The 6,069-nt window shown below is 44.8% G+C and overlaps 1 long non-coding RNA gene across 1 annotated transcript; it reads left to right on the plus strand.

The window, feature by feature from the left end:
* Positions 1 to 8: 8 nt before the first annotated feature.
* On the plus strand, positions 9 to 3,910 carry LOC140600002 (uncharacterized). Its single transcript, XR_012003143.1, has 2 exons — positions 9 to 448; positions 2,828 to 3,910. It is a non-coding gene; the product is annotated as an uncharacterized lncRNA (long non-coding RNA).
* The last annotated feature ends 2,159 nt before the right edge of the window (positions 3,911 to 6,069 follow it).

The following is a 6,069-nucleotide window of genomic DNA, read 5'->3' on the forward strand; positions in this document are numbered from 1 at the left end:
ACGTGACCGTGTGCGGCGCTGCCCCCAGCAGGGCACCGGCGGGCACGGACCTGCTGCAGGCTGCGTGCCAGACCTCGTTTGCTCTCCCCGGGAGGCCGCGCGGGCGCGTGGAGACCTCTGGAGACGCCCTTGAGACCCAGGGGTACCCCAGGATCTAGGGCAGCCAGGTTCTAAGGAAAGAGTTTCTCGGGATACACACGGCCTCCAAGCTGAAGTTCAGAGTCTAGCAAAATCCCAGGTTGGGAACATGTAGGAGAGAGAGAATCACCAGGAGCGAGTTACGGATGGTGGGAACACAGGCCACCCAGTGTCATTTCCCTACTTGGGTAGAACTCTACAGCATAGTCAGGGAGGTGTGTGTGGGTCACCCGGATTTCAGCGGGCCTTGTGACCAGTGCGTTTATTGGTGTGGGTTATTTGAAACTCCTGTCTCGACCGTAAGCTTCAGGTGAGTGAAGACTGTATTAGTTCATTCATCTTTTTTTTTTTTTTTAAGATTTTATTCTTTTATTCATGGTAGACATAGAGAGAGAGACAGAGACACAGGCAGAGGGAGAAGCAGGCTCCATGCCAGGAGCCCAATGTGGGACTCCATCCCGGGATTCCAGGATCATACCCTGGGCGGAAGGCAGGCGCCAAACCGTTGAGCCACCCAGGGATCCCCGCTTCATTCATCTTTTGACTGTCCCCAACACACAGCAGGGGAGCAGCAGGTAGCAGGCAAACCACAGAATAAATGAGGGAAGGAATGACTGCTGCGTCCCCACACTGCACCCCTGCAATGAGCTTATGTGTCACACAAGAGATTCCCAGGTTCAGAACATTGTTGACACTGCATGAGCAAAACCACATGGAAGCCTGGCTGGGTGGGAGGGAAGGTGGTTCACATCCCTCCTCCTTGACTCACCACCCCTCATCATTCCCTCCAGAGTATAACCATCTCAATGCCTTCTTTGTGCCACTTTGTGTGTAGCTACCCAGGCCATATATTTTGTGTCCACTGACTTTAACCTGGGTTTGTGGTGTCCTGTCAGCACTTGCAAAATCCATGTTTTCCATCTTGCTTTCTTTTGTGTCTGGGTGCACTGGCCACAACTAGACCTTGAGATTCTGAAGCAGAAACAAATTAAAAAAAAAAACAAACCCAAAAGTTGTTATTTATTATTATTTCAAAGTTTGTGAGGTGCCTCCTAAGAGTACTGACTTGAATTTGCCTGACACCTCCTTTGTTCTGGGGATACTATCTGTATAGGGAGTTGAATTTCACAGTTGTCTGGGGTAAGTTCCCACCTCTCCTCCTGAAGGAGATTTGTTGTTGAGATGTAGCCCCGAGCATCCCTAAGATGCTTCAGACTGGAAAATTGCACAGATTGTGACAGCAGAAACCAGGTGTGTCAGCGAGCAGAGTTCTGTTCTTGGTCATGTTGCTTCTTTGGAAGAAATGTGTTTTGTTTTTGTTGTTTGCTATAATTTGCACATTTGAAAGGAAGCATCACTTCTCAGACCTGGATCAGAATTGAGGTATTGAGGACTCAGTGTACTTTTCTTCAAGAAGGCACAGAAAACCTGGGGCTGCTGTGCAGCCAGAACTGCAGGCCAGCTGCTTTGGAGAACAACTGGGGCTGGCCTGATGTTGGAAAAAACAGAGAAGCTCCTTTGGGCTTGGTCCTACCCAATCTGGACTGGAACTCAGGAGCCCCACCCTGGGTTCAGGCCAGATCCCATCAGCCAGCATGTCCCGATGCATATAGCTGACTCCCTGGGCCCAGAGAGACAAAGGCCCTCCCTGTGGTTGGCAGCCCACCAGTGTTCCCTGAATGAGATGGGCCTTCCTGCTGTATATCATCTGGAAAAGAGGACTTAGGCTGGCATTCATCTAGGCAAAGGGCCTCTGGCCCCCCTCTCTGGGGCTTGTCACAGAGTTTGGAGAAAGGGCCTCTTTCTCAGATTATCACCACCACATCCATCCTCCCCAGTCTAGGAGCTCAACACAGTCACTGTTAGAGGTAACCATTGGTTGTGTTCTGCATTGTACTTCCTTTCTATTATTCCAGAAACTTCCATAAAGTCTTATTAAATATTGCAGTAAACAACACAGCTGAGAATGGAGGAGTGGAATCTTGGTACTGCTGGCTGGGAAGTAGGAGAATGGATGCTGGGAAGCTGCAAACAGATGCTCACAATACAGGCCACCTGCTCCCTGGCCAAGGTTGACAGTTCTGTGGAGGAAAACTGGAGCCAAGAACCTGGGTTGGGGGTGGGGGTGGGGAGTGGGGAATGGGTAGTGGGAATATGAAGTCCTTGTGTAATAATAGGAATCTGGGATTCTGTGAAGACCAGAATAGTGTGAAAAATTAAGGAGTGGATGGCCTGAGGGAGGAAGGTATTTTGTATTATAGGACTCTGTCTTCCACCCTAATATTTTCATCAACAACTTAAATATTGACCCAGAAGGCACATAAAACAATAAGAATAAAGGGTACTTGCTGACAGAATTAGGATACAAAGAGATTCTGAGAAAAGGGATATTAGGACCAAAAAGAGCTCCAACATAAGAGTGTCTAGTGATGCTGAGGAATAACAGTTGAGTAGAGTGAGCAGAAAGCTGGACTTGTTGTTGTGGTCTCTCTGTTCAATGGGACTCTTTTCCTTTCCACTGTTTGTAATTCAAACCCAAGCCGAAAGATAATGGGCTGGCCCACATAACTAGAAAGTGTAGGTGTGTTACCTTCTGGCATAGCTAGATCCAGTGATCAAACGATGTTGTTAGTCTCTGATTCTCATGTCTGTACTACTTGTCTCTGATTGGTTTTATTCTTCCTTACAGTTCTCTCCTATACCAAGATGGTTGCCAGCAATCCAAGACTTACACCCACCTGCCTTAGCAACCTTAGAAAGAAATAAATGCCTGTATCCCAACATCCATATGAAAACCCTAGGAAAGACTAATTGGTCCTGCTAGGATCGTCTGCCCACCCTCTGGACCAATCACTGTCTAGGGAATATGGTGCCATATTGGCTCCACCTAGACCATTTTTCAAAGTGAAGGAAACAAGTTGATTGACCACCACAGCAGGAATGGAATGTGGAGAGGTTGGTTTCCTCAGGCAACAGGTGCTGGCTGACAAGAGCAACATGCCCATCATGGTTTCTGCTTCTGACTTACCAACACTAGGCTGGTACCATTTGTCTGGTCTCTGCTGTATTCCAGGGACCAGCACTGTGGACTCTTGATAAATGTTTATTGAATGATGAGTGAACTTCCTTCTCTGAGAACCTTAGTTCTCTTCTTCTGTTGAATGGGAGTAATATTCTGTATACTTATTTCACATGGTTGGAATGTGGCTCAGGAAGACTGTGGAGTGCATGGGTTTGGAAACACGTGTTCAATCTTCCAAATATCACTGATGGTGGTGAACCAGCCAATGCCATCATGTGATGCTGGCCAGGGCAACCCTGGGGAAAGACAGGAGTTATTCTGTTGTTCTATGATCCCCTTGACTCTTGCCCCCACCTCAGGGGAGCCTAACCCTTCTGAATGGGAGGCTCAACTTCTCACCATATGCATTTCCTCCACCATACTTGGGTTTTGTCTACCCAGAGAACACAGGTTCTGTAATGGTGTTTCCTTCCTATTGCCCATCTTGATTGAAAAATGGAGGAAGTGGTGCTGAGGAACATTCCAGACCCATTCTTTCTTCCTCCTTGGAGATTTCCTCCATAGCACTGATTTAGCAAACTTCATCCATTGCCTGTTAATTGCTAGGTGGGAGCAAAGTGTGAATATAGACCCCTTCCAAGTAGACCCCTCCCATGCTGTTGGGAGGGCTACCTTATTATGTGACAATGTTACTTGTCCCTAAATTAATCTGTAACTGTAAGCCCAATAAAAACTCCAGCTATAAAAACTTACTCTGAAATGTGTGAGGAGGAATAAAGGTCTATGGATGCCTAAGTAAAAGGAGGGTGGGCAGGAATCTCCCTCTCCCAAATATTCAGGCATACTACAATGACATTGTTTTAAAACAAACAAAAAATCAGTATGGTGTTAGTGAAAGAATAGACAATCCATTGGGACAGCATGAGTTCAGAGATGGATCTCTAGTTCTAGGGAAGTTTAATACAATATAAGGTGCATCAAAGTCAGCTGTTCTTACTGGAAAAACTCTCCCTCACTTTATAAAGAAAAACAATGTTATCCCATACAAGGTGGGTGATCAGATGGTGGGTTAAAGAGTCCATGTGAATGGCAAAATTGTAACATTGATAGAAAAAAAAACACATGAGGGGAACATCTTTGAGACTCAAGGTGAGGAAAAGATTTATTAGACAAAATTTCGAAGCACAGTCCATAATGCAAAAGAGAGAGAGAGAGAGAGAGGAGACTTCACCATGTCAAAATGAAAGATATCTGTTCCAAATGACACTTGACAAAATGAGAGAATATGTGCAAAGTCAAAATTGACAAGATTAGTACAGCCTCAGTATACAAGGAACTCCTGCAAATTAGCAAGAAAAATAAATGAACGATGGATATGAGCACAGACTTTTTCAAAGAGGAAACCCCCCAAAAAGCCAAGAAATATATGAAGATATGGCCAAAATCATTAGTAGAGAAATGCAGGTTGTAATAAGATATCCAAACAGCCTTCTCTCCAGAGAAGACCTACAAATGGCCAATAAGCACATGAAAAGATGTTCAACATTGCTAATCATTAGGGAAATGCAAATCAAAACTATAATGAGCTACCACCTTGTACCCAATTAGGATGGCTACTAGGAAAACAGAAAACAAGTGTTGGTAAGGATGTGGACCATGAAATCCATATGCCACTGTTGGTGGGAGCGTCAAATGGTACAGCCACTAAGAAAACTATATGGCAGTTCCTCAAGAAGTCAAGAATAGAACTACCATGTGACCCAGCATTTCTAATCCTGGGTGCAGACCCCAAAGAATTGAAGGCAGAATCTCAAAGAGATATTTGCACACCCATGTTCATAGCAGCATTATTCACAATAGCCCCAAAATGGCAGCAACCCATGTCCATGACAGGTGAATGAATAAACAAAATATGTCACATGTGTACAATGGAATAGTATTCAGCTTTAAAAAGCAAGGGGAGGGACGCCTGGGTGGCCCAGTGGTTGAGCATCTGCCTTTGACTCAGGGCGTGATCCCAGAGTCCCAGGATTGAGTCCCACATCGGGCTCCCCGCAGGGAACCTGCTTTTCCCTCTGCCTATGTCTCTCCTTCTCTCTCTGTGTCTCTCATGGATAAATAAAATCTTTTAAAAAATAAATAAAAAGCAAGGGGATTCTGACACATGCTACCACGTGAAAGAAACTTGACATTATTATGCAAAGTGAAATAAGCTAGTCAGAAATAGACAAGTACTATATGATTCCACTTATATGAGATACTTAGAGTATTAAAATTCAGAGAGACAGAAAGTAGAATGGTGGTTTCCAGGGGCTAGGGCAAGAAGGAAATGCCAAGTCAGTGTTTAAGGGGTACAGAGTTTCTGTTTTACAAGGTGAAAAGCACCCTGGAGATGGATGGTGTGATGGCAGCACAATAGTGTTTAAATACTTAACACTATTGGGCTATACACTTTGTTAGGGATCCTGTACCACAATTTAAAAGCCAACAACAAAATTAAAGTATCATACTATGCCTATGTGGTAGGCATAATTCTCAGATAAGCCCCAGTGCCCAAGTCCTCTATAATTCTCTCCCCTTGAATATGCTCAGGACTGTCTAAACTTGCCTTTAACCAATATATATAACCAATATATATAACCAAATAAAACAAAGGTGATGGAATGTCAACCCCTGATTAGGTTATGCAGTATGGAAAAGGTGAAGAGAATTTGCTGATGTAAGGGAAGCCCCCAGCAATTGACTCTAAATTAATCAAAACGGAGATTATCCTAGGTGAGTTAAACCTAATCTGGTGAGTTTTCTTTAAAAGGGTGTAGAGGGCAGAGACTCTCCTGCCAACCCTGAAGAAGCAGGTCAACTTGAGTTCTACAGCCACAAGGGGATGAATCCTGCCAACAGCCCGAGGC

This window comes from Vulpes vulpes, chromosome 8 (genome assembly GCF_048418805.1).
Source record: "Vulpes vulpes isolate BD-2025 chromosome 8, VulVul3, whole genome shotgun sequence".
In the NCBI taxonomy this organism is placed as follows: domain Eukaryota; kingdom Metazoa; phylum Chordata; class Mammalia; order Carnivora; family Canidae; genus Vulpes; species Vulpes vulpes.